The 24,503-nt window shown below is 41.3% G+C and overlaps 1 protein-coding gene and 1 long non-coding RNA gene across 2 annotated transcripts in view; one reads left to right on the top strand and one right to left on the bottom strand.

The window, feature by feature from the left end:
* LOC123733406 (NLR family CARD domain-containing protein 3-like) overlaps window positions 1–24,503 on the bottom strand; it is a 121,283-nt gene that overhangs the window by 60,969 nt on the left and 35,811 nt on the right. The window lies entirely within an intron of this gene.
* On the top strand, window positions 757–23,616 carry LOC123733373 (uncharacterized). The gene is made up of 4 exons (XR_006763747.2): window positions 757–2,993; window positions 9,680–9,778; window positions 22,678–22,794; window positions 23,500–23,616. It is a non-coding gene; the product is annotated as an uncharacterized LOC123733373 (long non-coding RNA).

Below are 24,503 nucleotides of genomic sequence, written 5' to 3'. Positions count from 1 at the left end.
GCTCGGAGAGGGTGGAGAGGAGGATCTGATGGTTCACAGTATCAAAGGCAGCAGATAGGTCTAGAAGGATGAGAGCAGAGGAGAGAGAGTTAGCTTTAGCAGTGCGGAGAGCCTCCGTGACACAGAGAAGAGCAGTCTCAGTTGAATGCCCAGTCTTGAAACCTGACTGATTAGGATCAAGAAGGTCATTCTGAGAGAGATAGCAAGAGAGCTGGCCAAGCACGGCGCGTTCAAGAGTTTTGGAGAGAAAGGAAAGAAGGGATACTGGCCTGTAGTTGTTGACATCGGAGGGGTCGAGTGTAGGTTTTTTCAGAAGGGGTGCAACTCTCGCTCTCTTGAAGACGGAAGGGACGTAGCCAGCGGTCAAGGATGCGTTGATGAGCGAGGTGAGGGCCACAGCATGGGAAAAGAAACTGTTCAGATGGGGGTCTATAACATCCAATCACATACTCCTCAAGATGAGGCTCATGATTTATAAGTTATATACCTTTTAATCTTTACATATATTGTCTTTATTTAAACCAAGGTAGTTTGAGTTAGTAGCGATGAAGTAGCAACTGTCAGCTGCTGTAAACCTGTGACAGTCTTCATAAGAGAGTTGATCTCGTATCAGTTTAGCTGTTTATATCATATTGATACTGCTGTTAACCATCTGACAGTCTTCATAGGAGAGCTGATCTCAGATCAGTTTAGCTTATTATATCATATTGATACTGCTGTAAACCTGTGACAGTCTTCATAGGAGAGCTGATCTCGGATCAGTTTAGCTTATTATATCATATTGATACTGCTGTAAACCTGTGACAGTCTTCATAGGAGAGCTGATCTCAGATCAGTTTAGCTGTTTATATCATATTGATACTCCTGTAAAGTCAGGTTACAGCAGGTGTTTACTGCCATCTAGTGGAAGATATTTTATTTTTATTTCACTTTTATTTAACTAGGTAAGTCAGAACAAATTCTTATTAACAATGACGGCCTACCCCGGCCAAACCTTGACGACGCTGTGCCAATTGTGCGCCGCCCTATGGGACTCCCAGTCATGCAGCCTGGACTCTAACCAGGTACTGCAGTGACGCAAGAGGCGGGACTCTGCACCACTCGGGAGGCGGCTGAGCTGAAACAGAAAGTAAAGTTGTTCTTTTGTTCAGGATCCATTTTGAGACGACAGAGCAGAAAACACTATATGGAGACTATTGAAAAATGAAGTAAGTATTTCTGAACATTAATTTATTCTAAAGGACAGAGTAAGAGAATGAATACCTGGAATGAGATATTACTAGTTAGAACTGCTACTTGAGCGGAGTTGCTGACAGACAGCAGTTTTCAAAGTGGAAACTAATCAGTAGGTCTACATGTTATCAGTAAAACGTCTGGTAAAGATGGTGGAGGAGCTTTTACATTATATGGTTTAATGTTTATCTCAGGGTTTCTCATCCTTTTGTTCTGACCAGCACTTACACACCTGATTCAACTAATCATTAAATATTTTAAGACAGTTTAATATTTGAGGCATACAAATTAACATTCTCAAATGAAAACCTTTTGGGTTTGGTAGGTCTGTTAACAATTATTATAGTCCTACAGTAACTCATATGTTGGAGATTAAAAAAACACACAACTAAACCTGGTTTCGAGTAAATGATAAGTTTAGCTTAAATAATGTAAGAGAGATGTCTCAAAGAAGGACTATAAAAAAAAATGTAAGCAAGATTCGGTACAATGTCACGAGTTACTGATGTCACATGCAACTGACTGTTAGCGCCACCCTCTGGTTAATATTGTTATATAAAGTGAAAGTAAGGGTGTAGTCTACGCCGTTACAAACTGACTGTAGAAACTGTAGCGCACATTTCTCTGCAACATTAGAAGCAGGATAAATGTGTTGATTTGAAGGACAGACGGACAGACTCTGGTAAGTCTTGGCTACATATAACTATTATAAAGTTAGGTCGTAGTCAGACATTCAATAGACAGAGTAGGCTTGAGATATGATTCTTTATCATGCTGACCAACCTGGGCCCGGTTTCCGCGATAGAATTTAGACTTAACGCTGGAAACGCATAATAAGTGGTAAATGATAATTAACAAAATACAGTGTTGAGGAAACGCTATTTTACAAATAAAAGGTGCGTAAGTGCGTTTACGTGGGTTTACCCTCCACCACATCCCCGTTGATGCGGTGTGCAGCGTAGAGTGCATAGTCATTCAGTCTCTATGGGCCAGATGGTGAGGGCCACAGCATAGTCCTTTAGTCTCTATGGGAAAATAAACTGTTCAGATGGGGGTCTATAACATCCAATCACATACTCCTCAAGATGAGGCTCATGATTGATAAGTTATATACCTTTTAATCTTTACATATATTGTCTTTATTTAAACCAAGGTAGTTTGAGTTAGTAGCGATGAAGTAGCAACTGTCAGCTGCTGTAAACCTGTGACAGTATTCATAGGAGAGCTGATCTCGGATCAGTTTAGCTTATTATATCATATTGATACTGCTGTAAACCTGTGACAGTCTTCATAGGAGAGCTGATCTCGGATCAGTTTAGCTTATTATATCATATTGATACTGCTGTAAACCTGTGACAGTCTTCATAAGAGAGCTGATCTCAGATCAGTTTAGCTGTTTATATCATATTGATACTCCTGTAAAGTCAGGTTACAGCAGGTGTTTACTGCCATCTAGTGGAAGATATTTTATTTTTATTTCACTTTTATTTAACTAGGTAAGTCAGAACAAATTCTTATTAACAATGACGGCCTACCCCGGCCAAACCTTGACGACGCTGTGCCAATTGTGCGCCGCCCTATGGAACTCCCAGTCATGCAGCCTGGACTCTAACCAGGTACTGCAGTGACGCAAGAGGCGGGACTCTGCACCACTCGGGAGGCGGCTGAGCTGAAACAGAAAGTAAAGTTGTTCTTTTGTTCAGGATCCATTTTGAGACGACAGAGCAGAAAACACTATATGGAGATTATTGAAAAATAAAGTAAGTATCTTTGAACAATAATTTATTCTAATGGACAGAGTAAGAGAATGAGTACCTGGAATGAGATATTACTAGTTAGTAGAACTGCTACTTGAGCTGAGTTGCTGACAGACAGCAGTTTTCAAAGTGGAAACTAATCAGTAGGTCTACATGTTATCAGTTAAACGTCTGGTAAAGATGGTGGAGGAGCTTTTACATTATATGGTTTTATGTTTATCTCAGGGTTTCTCAATCCTTTTGTTCTTACCAGCACTTACACACCTGATTCAACTAATCATTAAATATTTTAAGACAGTTTAATATTTGAGGCATACAAATGAACATTCTCAAATTAAAACATTTTGGGTTTGTAGGCCTGTTAACAATTATTATAGTCCTAGAGTAAGGAGGGAAAAACACACAACTAAACCTGGTTGAGTAAATTCTACATTTAGCTAAAATAATGTAAAAGAGATGTCTTGAAGAAGGACTATAATAAAAACTGAAGCAAGATTCGGTACAATGTCATGATTTACTGCTGCAGCATGCAACTGACTGTTAGCGCCACTCTCTGGTTACTGTTGTTATATAAAGGTGTGACGAAGAGATCCCTGAAGTCTCCTCTGGTTACTGTTGTTATATAAAGATACTAATTGATTCTTAAAGAATATAACTTATAAATCATGAGCCTCATCTTGAGGAGTCACCTGTGACAGTATTCATAAAGAGTAGGAGAGCTGATCTAGGGTCAGTTTAGCCTTTTTGATCATAATGAATCAGATTACATGGAGAGGGGGGGACCTGATCCTAGATCATAATGACTCAGATTACATCGAGAGGGGGGACCTGATCCTAGATCATAATGAATCAGATTACATGGAGAGGGGGGACCTGATTTTAAATCATAATGAATCCGATTACATGGAGAGGGGGGACCTGATCCTAGATCATAATGAATCAGATTACATGGAGAGGGGGACCTGATCCTAGATCATAATGAATCAGATTACATGGAGAGGGGGACCTGATCCTAGATCATAATGAATCAGATTACATGGATAGGGGGGACCTGATCCTAGATCATAATGAATCAGATTACATGGAGAGGAGAGACCTGATCCTAGATCATAATGAATCAGATTACATGGAGAGGGGGACCTGATCCTAGATCATAATGAATCAGATTACATGGAGAGGGGGACCTGGTCCTAGATCATAATGAATCAGATTACATGGAGAGGGGGACCTGATCCTAGATCATAATGAATCAGATTACATGGAGAGGGGGGGACCTGATCCTAGATCATAATGAATCAGATTAGATGGAGAGGGGGGACCTGATCCTAGATCATAATGAATCAGATTAGATGGAGAGGGGGGACCTGATCCTAGATCATAATGAATCAGATTACATGGAGAGGGGGGACCTGATCCTAGATTATAATGAATCAGATTACATGGAGAGGGGGGACCTGATCCTAGATCATAATGAATCAGATTACATGGAGAGGAGGGACCTGATCCTAGATCAGTACTCCAACTCTGGGACACTGCCTGTATGAAACAGAACACATAGTTATAAAGTGTAGTTACAGCAGGTGTTTACTGCCCTCTAGTGGAAGATACCAATAAAACACTTTACTATCAGGGTGGGGAGACGGCTGATTGAAACAGAAAGTAAAGTTGTTCTTTTGTACAGGATCCATTTTGAGACGACAGAGCAGAAAACACTATATGGAGAGAACTAAAAACTAAAAACTAAACTAAAAACTATCTTTGAACAATAATTTATTCTAATGGACAGAGTAAGAGAATGAATATCTGGAATGAGATATTACTAGTTAGTAGAACTGCTACTTGAGCTGAGTTGCTGACAGACAGCAGTTTTCAAAGTGGAAACTAATCAGTAGGTCTACATGTTATCAGTAAAACGTCTGGTAAAGATGGTGGAGGAGCTTTTACATTATATGGTTTTATGTTTATCTCAGGGTTTCTCAATCCTTTTGTTCTTACCAGCACGTACACACCGGATTCAACTAATCATCAAATATTTTAAGACAGTTTAATATTTGAGACATACAAATTAACATTCTCAAATTAAAACCTTTTGGGTTTGTAGGCCTGTTAACAATTATTAAAGTCCTACAGTAACTCATATTTTGGAGAGAAAAAAAACACAACTAAACTTGGTTTCGAGTAAATTATATGTTTAGCTAAAATAACGTAAGAGAGATGTCTTGAAGAAACGCGTCTGGGTTTAGAACTCTGCGTCTCAGTGCCCTGCGACAGTGGGAAGTTCGTTTTGCATGGCCCGGTGCTACAGGTGAGTGGAGTTTTATTTTAAGGACCAATGGAATGGTCTAAAATGCGCAAACTCTGCGCACGCGGGGAGCCGGGCAATGCAAAACGAATTCACCCCAGTGACCGTTGCTTTATTTCCTTATATGAAACTGAAAGTAACTGTGTAGCCCACGCAGTTACAAAATGTCTGTTGAAACTGTGGCTCATATGTCTCTAGAACGTTAGAACAGTGGTGGAAAAAGTACTCAATTCTCATACTGGAGTAAAAGTAAAGATACCTTCATAGAAAATGACTCAATTAAAAGTGAAAGTCACCCAGTAAAATACTACTTCAGTAGAAGTCTAAAAGTATTTGGTTTCAAATATAATTAAGTATCAAAAGTAAATGTAATTGCTAAAATATACTTAATAAGCATCAAAAGTAAAAGTAAAGTAGTAATAATTAAAAATTCCTTATTTTAAGCAAACAAGACGGCACAATTTTCTTGTTATTTTAATTTACGGATAGCCTTGGTCACACTCCAACACTCAGACATCATTTAAAAATGAAGCATTTGTGTTTAGTGAGTCCTCCAGATCAGAGGAAGTAGAGATGACCAGGGATGTTCTCTTGATAAGTGTGCAAATTGGACAATTTTCTGTCCTGCTAAGCATTCAAAATGTGACGAGTACTTTTGGGTGTCAGGGAAAATGTACGGAGTAAAAAGTATTTCATTTTCTTTATGAATGTAGTGAAGTAAAGGTAAAAGTTGTTAAGTTGATACACCTTCTGCTTTGTGGGGGACTGTCAACCCTTACAATGACACTAATGGCGTCAGTCCAGCAACTGACCCGATGACTCCCACTGGTGAATCACTTTGCGATATCACAGACCGATATCCTCGTCTCAGTTTGCAGGTACTGAAGAGGTTGCCACACACGGACGCGGTGGTGATTGACAGTGAGTCCACCAGATCAGTGAGTCCACCAGATCAGAGGCAGTAGGGATGACCAGGGATGTTCTCTTGATAAGTGATCAAATTGAACAATTTTCTGTCCTGCTAAGCATTCAAAATGTCCTTTTGGGTGTCAGAGAAAATGTATGGAGTAAAAAGTACATCATTTTCTTCATGAATGTATTGAAGTAAAAGTAAAAGTTGTTAAAAATATAAATAGTAAAGTAAAGGACAGATTCCCCAAAAACTACATAAGTAGTACTTTAAAGTATTTTTACTGAAGTACTTTACACCACTGCATTAGAAGACAGATACGTGTGTTGATTTGAAAGAAAGACGGGCAGATTCTGGTAGGTAGGCTACAAACTATTATAAAGTTAGGTCGTCGTCAGACATTCAACAGTCACAGTAGGTTTGAGGTACAGTATGATCACTAATCATGCCGACCAACCTGATGGTCTCTGTTGGAAATGTTGTGAAAAGTATCTGGCCTCGGCTATAAATATATTGCATTACTCATCTCATATGAAAATATACTGTATTCTATACTACTGTATCTTAGTCTATGTATTACTCATCTCATATGTATATACTGTATTCTATCCTATTCTACTGTATCTCTCTATGTATTACTCATCTCATATGTATATACTGTATTCTATCCTATTCTACTGTATCTTAGTCTATGTATTACTCATCTCATATGTATATACTGTATTCTATACTATTCTACTGTATCTGTCTATGTATTACTCATCTCATATGTATATACTGTATTCTATACTATTCTACTGTATCTGTCTATGTATTACTCATCTCATATGTATATACTGTATTCTATACTATTCTACTGTATCTTAGTCTATGTATTACTCATCTCATATGTATATTCTGTATTCTATTCTACTGTATCTTAGTCTATGTATTACTCATCTCATATGTATATACTGTATTCTATTCTACTGTATCTGTCTATGTATTACTCATCTCATATGTATATACTGTATTCTATACTACTGTATCTGTCTATGTATTACTCATCTCATATCTATATACTGTATTCTATTCTACTGTATCTTAGTCTATGTATTACTCATCTCATATGTATATACCTTCCTCACCTCGCTCATCAACTCATCCTTGACCGCTGGCTACGTCCCTTCCGTCTTCAAGAGAGCGAGAGTTGCACCCCTTCTGAAAAAACCTACACTCGATCCCTCCGATGTCAACAACTACAGGCCAGTATCCCTTCTTTCTTTTCTCTCCAAAACTCTTGAACGTGCTGTCCTTGGCCAGCTCTCCTGCTATCTCTCTCAGAATGACCTTCTTGATCCTAATCAGTCAGGTTTCAAGACTGGGCATTCAACTGAGACTGCTCTTCTCTGTGTCACGGAGGCTCTCCGCACTGCTAAAGCTAACTCTCTCTGGTGGTATCCTATGATGGTGCCACGTTGAAAGTCACTGAGCTCTTCAGTACGGGTCATTCTACTGCTAATGTTTGTCTATGGAGATTGCATGGCGGTCTGCTTGATTTTATACACCTGTCAGCAACAGGTGAATCCACTAATTTGAAGGTCTGTCCACATACTTTTGTATATATAGTGTAGATGCTCTGTCCTGCTACTGGTAGCACTATAACGTTATGTGAACTGATCTGAACAGGTTTAGACTGGTCATCTATGATATGTAGGTTATATACAGTACATTCTCTGTCCTGCTAGTGGTAGGACTATAACATTATGTTGATCTAAACAGGTTTAGACTGGTCATCTATGGTATGTAGGTTATATACAGTACATTCTCTGTCCTGCTAGTGGTAGGACTATAACATTATGTTGATCTGAACAGGTTTAGACTGGTCATTTATGATATGTAGGTTATATACAGTACATTCTCTGTCCTGCTAGTGGTAGGACTATAACATTATGTGAACTGACCTGAACAGGTTTAGACTGGTCATCTATGATATGTAGGTTATATACAGTACATTCTCTGTCCTGCTAGTGGTAGGACTATAACATTATGTTGATCTGAACAGGTTTAGACTGGTCATCTATGATATGTAGGTTATATACAGTACATTCTCTGTCCTGCTACTGGTAGGACTATAACATTATGTGAACTGACCTGAACAGGTTTAGACTGGTCATCTATGATATGTAGGTTATATACAGTACATTCTCTGTCCTGCTAGTGGTAGGACTATAACATTATGTTGATCTGAACAGGTTTAGACTGGTCATTTATGATATGTAGGTTATATACAGTACATTCTCTGTCCTGCTAGTGGTAGGACTATAACATTATGTGAACTGACCTGAACAGGTTTAGACTGGTCATCTATGATATGTAGGTTATATACAGTACATTCTCTGTCCTGCTACTGGTAGGACTATAACATTATGTTGATCTGAACAGGTTTAGACTGGTCATCTATGATATGTAGGTTATATACAGTACATTCTCTGTCCTGCTACTGGTAGGACAAAGATTTCCCCCTCAGATCAATCATGTCCGTTTTAGCCCTTCTGTCTATATTCTCAGATACATTGAGAAAATAACAGATTGAAAGACAATAAATAGCCTACTGTTAGTGAATACAAATAATTGTGAGACATGTTCGTGTGTTGCTGTACTGTCTATAACTACCTTAACAAACAGTGAATTATTATTATTATTATTATTATTATTGTTGCTGTACTGTCTATAACTACCTTAACAAACAGTGACTTATTATTATTATTATTATTATTATTATTATTATTATTATTGCTGTTCTGTCTATAACTACCTTAACAAACATTGACTTATTATTATTATTATTATTATTATTATTATTATTGTTGTTGTTCTGTCTATAACTACCTTAACAAACAGTGACAAATTATTATTATTGACAGTTACCATGGAGATCAAATGTCACAACATGTGATGCATTAAATCACCTGACTGTTTCTATGTCTGTTAGTAAATGTTTTATTTCTCAAAGAGATAATGAATAAATGAGAACAATAATTAGTTGTCATTGTGTTAACCACAACCAACATGCTGGATCTCTGTTTAGTTGTCACTGTGTTAACCACAACCAACATGCTGGATCTCTGTTTAGTTGTCACTGTGTTAACCACAACCAACATGCTGGATCTCTGTTTAGTTGTCACTGTGTTGACCACAACCAACATGTTGGATCTCTGTTTAGTTGTCACTGTGTTGACCACAACCAATATGCTGGATCTCTGTTTAGTTGTTACTGTGTTAACCACAACCAACATGCTGGATCTCTGTTTAGTTGTCACTGTGTTAACCACAACCAACATGCTGGATCTCTGTTTAGTTGTCACTGTGTTGACCACAACCAACATGCTGGATCTCTGTTTAGTTGTCACTGTGTTAACCACAACCAACATGCTGGATCTCTGTTTAGTTGTCACTGTGTTGACCACAACCAACATGCTGGATCTCTGTTTACAGGGGTCAGTGCTCTAAAATGAGTCTCTCTGGGGAGAGAGATGAGGGGGGCCCTGCCTCTAAAATACATCTCTCTGGGGGACATGACACCAAAGCTAAGAGGTAATATGACAATTTTATGAATAATTTATTACGTTTATTTCCTAAATAAATAGCTATCTGAAGATGAATGCAGTTACTGTAAATCTCTGGATAAGAGCATCTATAATAATTTAGGATTATTTTTTAACAACGTGGTACTGATCAACGAATGGTGATTGTTTTGAGGATGTGAACCCAGCAGCCCTCCAGTGGTCAGATCAATTCCGCCTGTTTTTGTCAGCCACAGGTCCAAGTCCAATCCTGTTTCTCTTCAGAAATAAGCATGAGTTAATCTGACGAAATGAAGAGCAAATGCTATGCAGACATACATGGTATCGCTTGTTATACATAATTATTAGACATAAATCACTGCCAAAAGCACAATACATACTGTTGCATGTAGGTCTATAATATTTATGGTTTGATTATATAGAAATATCAAACATTATTTTTAACCAATCTTGTAAGGGGTGCGTAACTGGTGGCAGGGAAGTCAGACACAGGAGAGCAGATCTAGGTAATAGACGGAGCAGTTTAATTTCAAATCCAACGTCATAAAGAAAAAACCAACATGGGTACAATACCCGACACGCACCAGTAAACATGAGCACAAGCACTTACAACAAACAATTCCACACAAAGACATGGGGGGAACAGAGGGTTAAATACACAACACTTAATGATGGAAATGAGAACCAGGTGTGTAGGAAAACAAGACAAAACAAATGGAAAATTAAAAGTGGATCGACGATGGCTAGAAGACTGGTGACGCCGACCACTGAATGCCGCCCGAACAGTCCCAAAGCATGGGTACCTTCAATATTACTGTTCTCAGATTTTGTATTAATAGATTTTAGATGTGTATCATTTTTTTTGTAATTAATTGCAAAATGCTATATATCCATTGTTTAGCTGGAATGGAATGTTCGTATCCTGTATATTTGGCTGTGATATGTGGTTGTCTCAGCTACCTATCTTAAGATGAATGAACTTACTGTAAATCTCTCTGGATAAGAGCATCTGCTAAATCAGGGGTTCTCAATCCGGGGTCTGTGGAGGTACTGCAGGGGTTCCACAGCACCCTGACTGTACTCGTTGCAATGTAAGACATTTGATAGCATTTTAACCTCTTGGGGCTAGGTGGGACGCTAGCGTGCCACCCGTGGTGCACTCCATCAACAGCAGGTGCATTTCAAGAGCGGCAAATTTGAATCCAAATAAATGTCAAAATTCAAATTTTTCAAAAATACAACTATGTTACACCATTTGAAAGATAAACATCTCCTTAATCTAACCACGTTTTACGATTTCAAAAAGGTTTTACGGCGAAAGCATAAATTTAGAGTATGTTAGGACAGTACATTTACAAGAGTTGTGTGTAATGTTTTGTCAAGTCAAAGACAGGGTCACCAAAACCATAAAACCAGCTAAAATGATGCACTAACCTTTTACAATCTCCATCAGATGACACTCCTAGGACATTATGTTAGACAATGCATGCATTTTTAGTTCTATCAAGTTCATATTTATATCCAAAAACAGCGTTTTACTATGGCATTGATGTTGAGGAAATCGTTTCCCTCCAATAACCGGCAGTCAAGTCAGCGTCACAAATTAAATAATTAAAATTAGAAAACATTGGTAAAATATTATATTGTCATTTAAAGAATTATAGATTTACATCTCTTGAACTCAATCAACTTGCCAGATTTAAAAATAACCTTACTGGGAAATCACACTTTGCAATAATCTGAGCACTGCGCCCAGAAAAATACGCGTTGCGATACAGACTAGACGTCATGTTGGGGAGATCTAAAATCGAAAATACTATGTAAATAATCCATTACCTTTGATTCTCTTCATCAGATGTCACTTCCAGGTATCACAGGTCCATAACGAATGTAGTTTTGTTCAAAAAAGCTCATCATTTATGTCCAAAAATCTCCGTCTCGTTAGCACATGATGTAAGCCAGCCGGACTTCTCGTCATGAACGAGGGGAAAAAATATATTTCCGTTCGTTCAAACATGTCAAACGTTGTATAGCATAAATCATTAGGGCCTTTTTTAACCAGAACATGAATAATATTCAAGGTGGACGAATGCATACTCTTTTATAACGTATTGGAACGAGGGTACCCAACATGAACTCGCGCGCAAGGTGTCTAATGGGCCATCATCGTTCCATGGCTCTTGTTCGGTCAGATCTCCCTCCAGAAGACTCAAAACACTTTGTAAAGGCTGGTGACATCTAGTGGAAGCAATAGGAAGTGCCAAAATATTCCTAAACCCCTGTGTTTTTCAATGGGATAGGTTTAAAGTCAATACAACACATCAGGTATCCACTTCCTGTCAGAAAATGTCTCAGGGTTTTGCCTGCCAAATGAGTTCTGTTATACTCACAGACACCATTCAAACAGTTTTGGAAACTTTAGAGTGTTTTCTATCCATATATAATAAGTATATGCATATTCTAGTTACTGGGTAGGATTAGTAACCAGATTAAATCGGGTACATTTTTTTTATCCAGACGTGCAAATGCTGCCCCCTAGACCCAACAGGTTAACATGACACGACCACTTTGCCTACTCTTAATTATTTCCTAATATAATGGAATGCATATTTTCTTTACCAATTCTGATCATTGTTACAAGCAGAATGTTGACAATATTACCGTTATATCAACACACTCTTCACACCCGTTTACCAACTCTAAATAGCTTTGGCTGTCACGTCCTGACCAGCAGAGGGCGTAATTGTGTTAGTTTTGGTCAGGATGTGGCAGGGTTTTTGTGTGTGTTAAGTGTTGTGTTGGCGATTGGACTCCCAATTGAAGGCAGGTGTGTTGAGTTGCCTTTGATTGGGAGTCCTATATAGTAGTGTGTGTTTTTCTTTGGGGTTGTGGGTAGTTGTTTGTGAGCACTGCTTGTTTAGCCTGCCACACTGTTCGTGTCGTGAGTATCGTTGATTGTTTGTTTTCCCATGGATGCTTTGCATATTTCATTAACCTGTTAGGGCTAGGGGGCAGCATTGACACGGCTGGATAAAAAACATACCCGATTTAATCTGGTTACCACTCCTACTCAGTAACTAGAATATGCATATACTTATTACATATGGATAGAAAACACCCTAAATTTTCTAAAACTGTTTGAATGGTGTCTGTGAGTATAACAGAACTCAAATGGCAGGTCAAAACCTGAGAGATTCCTTTACAGGAAGTGGCCTGTCTGACCATTTCTGGAACTTCTTTGCCATCTCTATCATTTACTAAGGATCTCTGCTCTAACGTGACACTTCCCACGTCGTCCATAGGCTCTCATAGCCCGGGAAAAAAGAGAATGTCGTCATTCCAGCCCCAGGCTGAAACACATTATCGCCTTTCTCAAGTGGCCCATCAAGAGACACTAGCTTATGCGCGTGACCCCGACCGCCCCCGCCTTTGGGATTTTTTCCTCTGTTTGCCGAAAAGGAGATTCCCTGTCGGAATTTTATCGCTTTTCTACGAGAAAAATGACGTAAAAATTGATTTTAAACAGCGGTTGACATGCTTCGACGTACGGCAATTGAATACTTTGAATTTTATTGTCAGGAATTGCGCCAAGCGCGCGACACTTCTTTACTATTTCGGATAGTGTCTGGAACGCACGAACAAAACGCCGCTATTCGGATATAACGATGGATTATTTTGGACCAAACCAACATTTGTTATTGAAGTAGACGTCCTGGGTGTGCATTCTGACGAAGACAACAAAAGGTAATGACATTTTTATAATAGTAAATATGATTATGGTGAGTGCTAAACTTGCCGGGTGTCTAAATAGCGAGCCCGTGATGCCTGGGCTATATACTTAGAATATTGCAAAATGTGCTTTCACCAAAAAGCTATTTTAAAATCGGACATATCGAGTGCATAGAGGAGGTCTGTATCTATAATTCTTAAAATAATTGTTATGCTTTTTGTGAACGTTTATCGTGAGTAATTTAGTAAAATGTTAGCGAATTCCCCGTAAGTTTGCGGGGGGTATGCTAGTTCTGAACGTCACATGCTAATGTAAAAAGCTGTTTTTTGATATAAATATGAACTTGATTGAACAAAACATGCATGTATTGTATAACATAATGTCCTAGGGTTGTCATCTGATGAAGATCATCAAAGGTGAGTGCTGCATTTAGCTGTCTTCTGGGTTTTGGTGACATTATATGCTGGCTTGAAAAATGGGTGTCTGATTATTTCTGGCTTGGTACTCTGCTGACATAATCTAATGTTTTGCTTTCGTTGTAAAGCCTTTTTGAAATCGGACAGTGTGGTTAGATTAACGAGAGTCTTATCTTTAAATGGCTGTAAAATAGTCATATGTTTGAGAAATTGAAGTAATAGGATTTTGAAGATTTTGAAAATCGCGCCACAGGCTGGCAGTGGATGTTACGTAGGTGGGACGAATTCGTCCCGCCGGTCCCATAGAGGTTAAATAATATGAGTATCCACATACCCGCTGCGCCTTGGTCCTCCTTTCCTAACGACAATTGTGACAGAACTACCCACCACAAAAGGACCAAGAAGCGGAAGAGGAGGGAGCCACAGGAGAACAGCATGGATGGATGGACGTGGGCGGAGTTAAGGATGAGCGTTTCCAGGGCTATGGAAGAGTTAAGTAAACTCGAGAGGCAGCCCCAATAATTTTTTTGGGGGGGGCACAAGGGCAGTTTTGCGGGGCAGGAATGGAGCCCCAGGCCAGCTCCCCGCACTAGCCCTGAGGTGAGTGTCTCCAGGCTGGCACGTCCAGTACCAGCCCCACGCATCAGGCGTCTAGTGTGTCAGCCCAGCCTCGCCAGTCAAGAGTCGCCAGAGCTGCCCGCCAGTCAAGAGTCGCCAGAGCTGCCCGCCAGTCAAGAGTCGCCAGAGCCGCCCGCCAGTCAAGAGTCGCCAGAGCTGCCCGCCAGTCAAGAGTCACCAGAGCTGCCCGCCAGTCAAGAGTCGCCAGAGCTGCCCGCCAGTCAAGAGTCGCCAGAGCTGCCCGCCAGTCAAGAGTCGCCAGAGCTGCCCGCCAGTCAAGAGTCGCCAGAGCTGCCCGCCAGTCAAGAGTCGCCAGAGCCGCCCGCCAGTCAAGAGTCGCCAGAGCCGCCCGCCAGTCATGAGTCGCCAGAGCCGCCCGCCAGTCATGAGTCGCCAGAGCCGCCCGCCAGTCATGAGTCGCCAGAGCCGCCCGCCAGTCATGAGTCGCCAGAGCCGCCCGCCAGTCATGAGTCGCCAGAGCCGCCCGCCAGTCATGTCGCAAGAGCCGCCCACTAGTCAGGAGCCGCCAGAGTGGCCCGTCTGCCCGGAGATGCCAGAGTGGCCCGACTGCCCGAGTCTGCCAGGGTGCCCCGTCTGTCCTCCTGCCCAGCCCGAGTGGCCCGCCTGTCCTCCGGCCCAGCCCGAGTGGCCCGCCTGTCCTCCGGCCCAGCCCGAGTGGCCCGCCTGTCCTCCGGCCCAGCCCGAGTGGCCCGCCTGTCCTCCGGCCCAGCCCGAGTGGCCCGCCTGTCCTCTGGCCCAGCCCGAGTGGCCCGCCTGTCCTCCGGTCCAGCCCGAGTGGCCCGCATGTCCTCCGGCCCAGCCAGAGTGGTCCGTCTGCCAGGGTCAGCCCAAGTGGCCCGTCTGCCCGGCGCAGCTATCGGCGCCACCGAAGTGGGCGACGCCGAAGGTGGAGCGAGGTCCACGTCCTGCACCTGAGCCACCTCTAGGAGAGGTGGGTTGGGGAGGGAGGGTGTAGCACAGTGCCGTCGTTGACGGCAGCCACCCTCCCTTCCCTCCCTTATTGTTTAGGGGGATATTTTTTGTTGTTTGGGGGTTTGTTTTTTCTTTTAGGTGCATTCCGGGGTCTGGACCTTGAGGGGGGGGTACTGTCACGTCCTGACCAGCAGAGGGCGTAATTGTGTTAGTTTTGGTCAGGATGTGGCAGGGTTTTTGTGTGTGTTAAGTGTTGTGTTGGTGATTGGACTCCCAATTGAAGGCAGGTGTGTTGAGTTGCCTTTGATTGGGAGTCCTATATAGTAGTGTGTGTTTTTCTTTGGGGTTGTGGGTAGTTGTTTGTGAGCACTGCTTGTTTAGCCTGCCACACTGTTCGTGTCGTGAGTATCGTTGATTGTTTGTTTTCCTGTGGATGCTTTGCATATTTCATTAAATAATATGAGTATCCACATACCAGCTGCGCCTTGGTCCTCCTTTCCTAACGACAAGTGTGACATTGGCATAGTAGGAATCAAGTCCCTTGCCAATAATGTTGCCTACAACGTTGCATACAAGAAGAATTAGTCAGGTGACACTCAAGTCGTTACTCATGATATCTAGACGGATATCGATGTCTTATTCAGTTGAACTAATAAGTGAAATTGCCAGATTTACATTCTCAAGTGGATCTTTTAAATAATATCCAAATTGATGAGTTTTCTAAATGAGACATTGTAATCTTTTTTCCACATTAACCACATTAACCATTAACCTCTCAGGTTAATTAAAGTTTAAATCCCAAATAGCTTATACAGGTTTGATTTATCATTAAAATGGATCAATCAGTAAAATGTGGTTTTTGTAAAAACCCATTCAGTAATCCAGTACTGACAGAAGTCCCGCCCCAGCGGGAATCCCATGTGGCTTCGGCCCAAGGAAGAAGTGTACCATAGTGGGGAGTGTTCCCAACATTTGATCTACTGTTTACACTTATGAAATCCAATCAATGGAGATTGTATGGATTATCGTCTCATTCAATTTAATAAGTTAAATTGTTGAACATACCTTAATGTTCTTCCAATCAAATGAGACACTTTTAAACTTCTCATATTAACCTGGATGAAGCAACCTCTCAGGTTAATTCAAGTTTAATACCCAGATAGCCTACCCAGGTAGGATTAATCATTGGCATTGATTAATTAATTCAATTTGCTTTTGCAAATTCATTCACGTCCAACTTCCACATTACTGGTACAGTACTGATGGTTCGTCAACATCTATAAATAGATTAAACTTGTCTTTGCAGCTTCCAATGAATTCCAAGCCCAAACATTGAAAAAAAAATAGGAACATTTTTCCTCAAAATAATGTGCTAGCTATCAAAGGAGGTGGTAAACCACTCCTCCGCTAATTAATAACAGCTGAAGCACGTGCAAGACATGGCTAACATGAGGGCACAGGTGGAGAGAACTGAGCAATTATTGACAAAAGCAGGAAATGAAAACATTCGGCTAGTCGAGGAACTGCGTTTGAAATCTGAACAATTAAAAGTAATTGCAAATACTTATGACGATGAACGAGCACAAACTCTTCAACAAAATCGTTGTCTCCAGGAACAACTCGATTTAGCCAAAACTAAATACGATGTAGTCCACTCCAAACTAGATAAATCTGTCGAGTTATCTATAAACAGGAGCGCACAATTTGATAACATGCAGGCAGTTTTGTTGAACGTTACTCAAGGTAACAATGTTCTACTCCAAATTCTGCAGACCAAAGACGATCAGTTAATGAACACAATGACAAAGTTGGATGACAAATCAGCAGAACTTATTGAAGTCGCTGACCAAATGAATGATGAGAGAACTCAGGTGATGAGGATGGAAATATTGATTTCTAAGCAAGCAGAGGAAATCTCATCACTGAATCTCTCGCTCCGTACTCAAGACCTCTATCTGCAAACCATGACAGATAAGTTTGAGACTGAAAAGAGCAGAGGTGACACTCACGTGTCCAAAATCGGTACTCTAAGCGCTCTAGTGGACTCTGCAATGCAGCAGAATACCACCCTTAGGTACCATCTGGAGGAAGTCCAGAATGGTCACGTTTTACAGCATGACTATCCATCCAAGCAACCGGAGTCTGGTACTCAAAGGAGTGATGACGATAGGTTTCAGACATTGCCTCCATCATGTGTCCTTCAGTCTTCTCCTCTTGGCCATTCGGCACTGAGTAATATGGAGCCTCTTGGCCAACAAAGCCAAAGCTTGGCTTCTCCTCTTGGCCTTTCGGCCCCAATTTCTCCACAGGATGAAGCCAACCCTCTCCGCCAGCTTGGCGCGGAATACCTTGACAAACTCGTCAAGAATTTCCCCACCTTTGACCCCGTTCCAGGTCAGCCAAACGATACTGAGACGTTCCTAGCTGACATAGAGGATGCGTTGGGTGGCTACCCGAATGCTACGGGTTCTGACAGGGTTTACCTGTTGAAGTGAACGTCGAATAGACACGTGACAAGGTTCATTCGTCTACCACAGCAACACGTGCTAAATGACTACGCTAAACTTGCCACAGCTTTGAAATTAGAATTCAGTGGTTCTGCGACTCGCAAACGCGATAGCTCACTGGCTAACACGGTCAAACAAGCTCGGAACGAACACCCACAAGCTTTCTATCATAGGCTTCGTTCAGCTTACTTTGGCCTACTCACGGAAACAGGAATGGAAGAGCTGTTACCATTCAAACAAATGTCTTTGTCGAACATGTATCCCACCTTCATTACCTACTTGGGCCCTGCAGCCCACGTTGGCTTGCCTATCTTACAACTCAGAGAGCTTGCAAGCACAGCTTTTGAGGCATCACAAGCTCGCAACGCTAAGAGCCCTGACCACTTGGTTTTGAAGTTTGACCAGGAGCACTCACTCCAGTTAGAGGGTACATTATCAGGTATTGGAGCATCGAGAGATGACGCACAACAACAGTTTCTACCACGAAACCATGATTCCAATAACCGCCGCGGTCAAAATAACTGTAAAGTACGTCGCCTTCAAAACAACTACAATCGACCTGTTCGCTACATTCCTGCACCCAACTCACACAAAGTGTCAGAGCACAAGGGTAACAAAGGGTTGAGGGACGATCAAAACGTAGACCAATGTTCCCCAGAAGTTCCACTTCATGAAGAACTAAAGCGAGAAACATTTGAGAAAAGGGTAAAAGATAAGTCACAAGGACTAGACGAGGAATTACCGGACACCAGGTCTGCAGGAATTAACACCCATAGCAAGGACGTTAAAGTTCAAATTTCTCCCACTCTCATTCAAGACCCTATCCAGGGCCCTTTGGATCAAGAAACAAGCTTTGTCTATAGACTCTGATACAAAGGTTGCGAAGAAAAAGGTCAAATGCTTCGTTAAAGCCAAGTCCAATCAAAATCGGAAAAGTCAATCTGCTTCCACCTTGAACAGAAATGGCACATCACGTCGTTGCGAACGACCACTCCACTTTGTGGGGAATATGTCCACTAACCACGAATCTAAACGGCCATACCTGGAAACAGTCCTGGAGGACTGCTTAACTTGTCATGCGCTAATTGATTCGGGTGCGACAATATCACTCATCTCTCAAACATTGTTCGATGATCTCAAAAGGGCTTTGAAGCCTACTAAATGTTGGTTAAAAGTGGAACGATGCGACACTACACTTCGAGGGGTCACTCAGACTACCTCGCCTCTCACATTGAGAGTCATGCTGAAACTACACTTCAAGGACGTATCGCTTGTTCACCCTGTGTATGTTACCAGCCTCAAAACTGTAACCCTGCTACTTGGAGCAGACTTGATGGATCGGTTACTCCCATTGATGGATTGGAAAACCAACCAGGTATGGTCACAGGCCACAGTGCCTTCACTGACCACACTGTCTTCCCCTAACGCTAGGGGTATCTGTCGAAAGCACCCCTTGGGAAAAAGACGTTTAGAAACCTCTTGGTGCAGAATCCGATCCAAGGAGATATTACGATATCTCGACACATTCCATCAGCCAATCTGATTGACCATTCTTTTCATGATTTCGAGCCAGCTGTCTCTGTGAATAAGCAACTTCTCTCCTCCTTGCAGTCGTGCAATACGGTAGTTGAGATGAACTTCTCTTGCCCTTCGGACACTTCCACAAGCACTGCGGCCGTCTCAGCAAGAAAAACATTGATGCGCAGAGTATACTCTGCTTCCGATGATACACCTTCTGCTTTGTGGGGGACTGTCAACCCTTACAATGACACTAATGGCGTCAGTCCAGCAACTGACCCGATGACTCCCACTGGTGAATCACTTTGCGATATCACAGACCGATATCCTCGTCTCAGTTTGCAGGTACTGAAGAGGTTGCCACACACGGACGCGGTGGTGATTGACAGTGAGTCCACCAGATCAGTGAGTCCACCAGATCAGAGGCAGTAGGGATGACCAGGGATGTTCTCTTGATAAGTGATCAAATTGAACAATTTTCTGTCCTGCTAAGCATTCAAAATGTCCTTTTGGGTGTCAGAGAAAATGTATGGAGTAAAAAGTACATCATTTTCTTCATGAATGTATTGAAGTAAAAGTAAAAGTTGTTAAAAATATAAATAGTAAAGTAAAGGACAGATTCCCCAAAAACTACATAAGTAGTACTTTAAAGTATTTTTACTGAAGTACTTTACACCACTGCATTAGAAGACAGATACGTGTGTTGATTTGAAAGAAAGACGGGCAGATTCTGGTAGGTAGGCTACAAACTATTATAAAGTTAGGTCGTCGTCAGACATTCAACAGTCAAAGTAGGTTTGAGGTACAGTATGATCACTAATCATGCCGACCAACCTGATGGTCTCTGTTGGAAATGTTGTGAAAAGTATCTGGCCTCGGCTATAAATATATTGCATTACTCATCTCATATGTATATACTGTATTCTATACTACTGTATCTTAGTCTATGTATTACTCGTCTCATATGTATATACTGTATTCTATACTATTCTACTGTATCTTAGTCTATGTATTACTCATCTCATATGTATATACTGTATTCTATACTATTCTACTGTATCTTAGTCTATGTATTACTCATCTCATAAGTATATACTGTATTCTATACTATTCTACTGTATCTTAGTCTATATATATGACTCATCTCATATATATATATATATACTGTATTCTACACTATTCTACTGTATCTAAGTCTATGCCGCTCAGACATTGTGACCAATAACATTTGATTTGATTTGATTTAGATTAGGCTATATACACTACATGACCAAAAGTATGTGGACACCTGCTAGTCAAACATCTCATTCCAAAATCATATGCATTCATATGGAGTTGGTCCCCCAGTTTGCTGCTATAACGGCCTCCACTCTTCTGGGAAGGCTTTCCACTAGATGTTGGAACATTGCCGCAGGGACTTGCTTCCATTCAGCCACAAGAGCATTAGGGAGGTCGGGCACTGATGTTGGGTGATTAGGCCAGGCCCGCAGTCAGCGTTACAATTAATCCCAAAGATGTTCGATGGGGTTGAGGTCAGGGCTCTGTGCAGGCCAGTCAAGTTCTTCCACACCGATCTTGACAAGCCATTTCTGTATTGACCTTTGTCATGCTGAAACAGGAAAGGGCCTTCCTTCCACAAACTGCCCAAGACCATTTTTCCTCCGCTACCAAACTTTACAGTTGGCACAATGCATTCAGGCAGGAAGCGTTTTGCTGGCATCCGCCAAAATGAGATTCGTCTGTCGGACTGCCAGATGGTGAAGCGTGATTCAAAACTCCAAGAACACGTTTCCACTTCTCCAGAGTCCAATGGTGGCGAGCTTTACACCACTCAAGCTGATGCTTGGCATTGCATATGGTGATCTTGTGTGCGGCTGTTCGGCCATGGAAACTAATTTCATGAAGCTTCCGACTAACAGTTAATTTGCTGACGTTGCAGTTTGGAACTCGGTAGTGAGGGTTGCAACCGAGGACAGACCATATTTATCCGCACTCGGCGGCCCGTTCTGTGAGCTTGTGTGGCCTACCACTTCACTATTGAGCCGTTGTCGCTCCAAGACGTTTCCACTTCACAATAACAGCAGTTACAGTTGACCGGGGCAGTTCTATCAGGGCAGAAATTTGACGAACTGACTTGTTGGAAAGGTGGTATCCTATGACGATGCCACATTGTAAGTCACTGAGCTCTTCAGTACGGGTCATTCTACTGCCAATGTTTGTCTATGGAGATTGCATGGCGGTCTGCTCGATTTTATACACCTGTCAGCAATGGGTGTGGCTGAAATAGCCGAATCTTCTAATTTGAAGGGGTGTCCACATACTTGTGTATATATAGTGTAGATGCTCTGTCCTGCTACTGGTAGGCCTATAACATTATGTGAACTGACCTGAACAGGTTTAGGCTGGTCATCTATGATATGTAGGCTATAGGCGAGGTATAGACCTTGATGTGCATATCACTAACAACCCACTACTATACATTATAACCTAGCCTACTTTACATAATATAAAATATCTTACTTGATGCAAAAAACCTTTCTAAATGGATCAAAGATCTCCCCCTCAGATCAATCATGTCCGTTTTAGCCCTTCTGTCTACATTCTCCGTTACTTCAGGCTCTGATCAGTCCCTACACCCAAACAAGGGCACTGCGTTCATCCACCTCTGGCCTGCTGGCCCCCCTACCTCTGAGGAAGCACAGTTCCCGCTCAGCCCAGTCAAAACTGTTCGCTGCTCTGGCACCCCAATGGTGGAACAAGCTCCCTCACGACGCCAGGACAGCGGAGTCAATCACCACCTTCCGGAGACACCTGAAACCCCACCTCTTTAAGGAATACCTAGGATAGGATAAAGTAATCCTTCTAACCCCCCCCCCCCCCAAAAAAGATATAGATGTACTATTGTAAATCGGTCACATTTGAGAGTGAGGGAGATATATAGTATTTAGAAGAAAAAAACATCTAGTGATAGATTTTAACCAAATACATGTCATTGAACAACCCCATGATATGATTAGACAGTGAAAAACACACCAATATCTTTCAGAATTTCTTTAAACAATAAAATCTCATTTACCAACATTTCTGAAAAGTAATGTATAACGTTTTGGAATGAAACTCTTCTTATGTTTCCCATCTGAGATCAGAGTAGATGAGAAATGTAATGTTTGTCTCTGTTGTGTTGAAGACCAATCAAGCAGGAGAGACCAGCCTCCCCTGTATCCAGCTGTGTGTCCATGAAGAGTGATAAGTCTATGTATCGACCTATAATGTTTAGAGAGGGAGACTTTTCTACTGAACAAAGGTAAGAAGAACTCATTGTCAGTGAGTTAAAAACACTGTCTCTAGTCATTTCTCCTCTCCCATTTTCACATTTATTTTTGTTGTTTTCATAATCCATAGGCTAATCCTTTAGTCCATTTTCATAGTCCTAAAACAATATTAAACAAACACCACATTCCCTGTGTGTGTGTGTGTGTGTGTGTGTGTGTGTGTGTGTGTGTGTGTGTGTGTGTGTGTGTGTGTGTGTGTGTGTGTGTGTGTGTGTGTGTGTGGTGTGTGTGTGTGTGTCTGTGTGTCTGTGTGTTTGTGTGTGTTTACTGTAATCTCATGTTTTGTCCACAGAAACCAAATGTTATCACTTACAATCATAAAATAACAACTTATACCATAACAAACAATTAAACTGACATAAACCAAAATCACTATATATGTAGTTATTTAGTTAATTACCAAATTGAGCCGGTCGGTCACATTTGAGAGTGAGGGAGATATATAACATTTTGCAAAAAAAAACATGATTTTTTGTCTCTCTGAAATGAAACCATCAAGTGATAGATTTTAAACAAATCCTTGTCTGTGAGAGATGTAATAATTAATACATCATTTCTTTAAACAATAAAAGCTCATTTCTGTAAAGTGATATGTTGCGTTTTGGAACTCTTCTTATGTTTCCCATCTGAGATCAGAGCAGATGAGAGATGTAATGTTTGTCTCTGTTGTGTTGAAGCCCAATCAAGCAGGAGAGACCAGCCTCCCCTGTACCCAGCTGTGTGTCCATGAAGAGTGACAAGTCTATGGACTATCCTATACACTTTAGAGAGGGAGACTTTTCTACTGAACAAAGGTAAGAAGAACTCATGGGTCATGGTCAGTGAGTTAAACAACACTGTCTCTAGTCATTTCTCCTCTGGCATTTTCACATATCTTTTTGTTGTTTTCATAATCCATAGGCTAATCCTTTAGTCCATTTTCATAGTCCTAAAACAATATTAAACAAACACAACATTCCCTCCACGTGTGTGTGTGTGTGTGTGTGTGTGTGTGTGTGTGTGTGTGTGTGTGTGTGTGTGTGTGTGTGTGTGTGTGTGTGTGTGTGTGTGTGTGTGTGTGTGTGTGTGTGTGTGTGTGTGTGTGTGTGTGTGTGTGTGTGTGCTGTGTGTACTCCCTGGTTGAGGAGATGTAATCTCATGTTTTGTCCACAGAAACCAACAGGAGAGATCAGAGTCAGAGATTCTCAGTGGTCAGTCTTCCCAGAGTCATCAAACAGACCTGGACTCTATATTCAGTGTATGTGATCCTGTTATGAACATTTGTTTTTGTTTACCTCAAGTAAAGTTGATCTGTCAATCATTCATTATTGTGTTAATGAGAAAGCATTTCTTCTCTTGCTTAACTTATTTACTTTATTTATTTCAGTTGCTTGAAGAGAAAATTATGACATTTGTGAAGAACGAGCTGAAGATGTTCAAGAGGATTCTTAGTTCTGAACTCCCAGAAGGCTTTGAGAGTCAGAAGCTGGATAAGGAAGTGGTGGATGCTGAAGATGAGAAGCAGGAGAGCAGTGCCAGAGAGGGGGCTCTGAAGATCACACTGCACGTCCTGAGGAAAATGAACCAGAAGGAGCTTGCTGAGACACTGGAGAAAAGTAAGATCTGTCTGCCTCATGTTGAATGCTGTTTTATAACATTTAAAAGCTGTAGCTAAAGTACAGCTAAAGTAGCTGTGTAACTC

Source organism: Salmo salar, unplaced genomic scaffold (genome assembly GCF_965601325.2).
Source record: "Salmo salar unplaced genomic scaffold, fSalSal1 ptg000257l, whole genome shotgun sequence".
NCBI classification, from domain to species: domain Eukaryota; kingdom Metazoa; phylum Chordata; class Actinopteri; order Salmoniformes; family Salmonidae; genus Salmo; species Salmo salar.
This window is presented reverse-complemented; position numbering and strand designations above follow the sequence as displayed.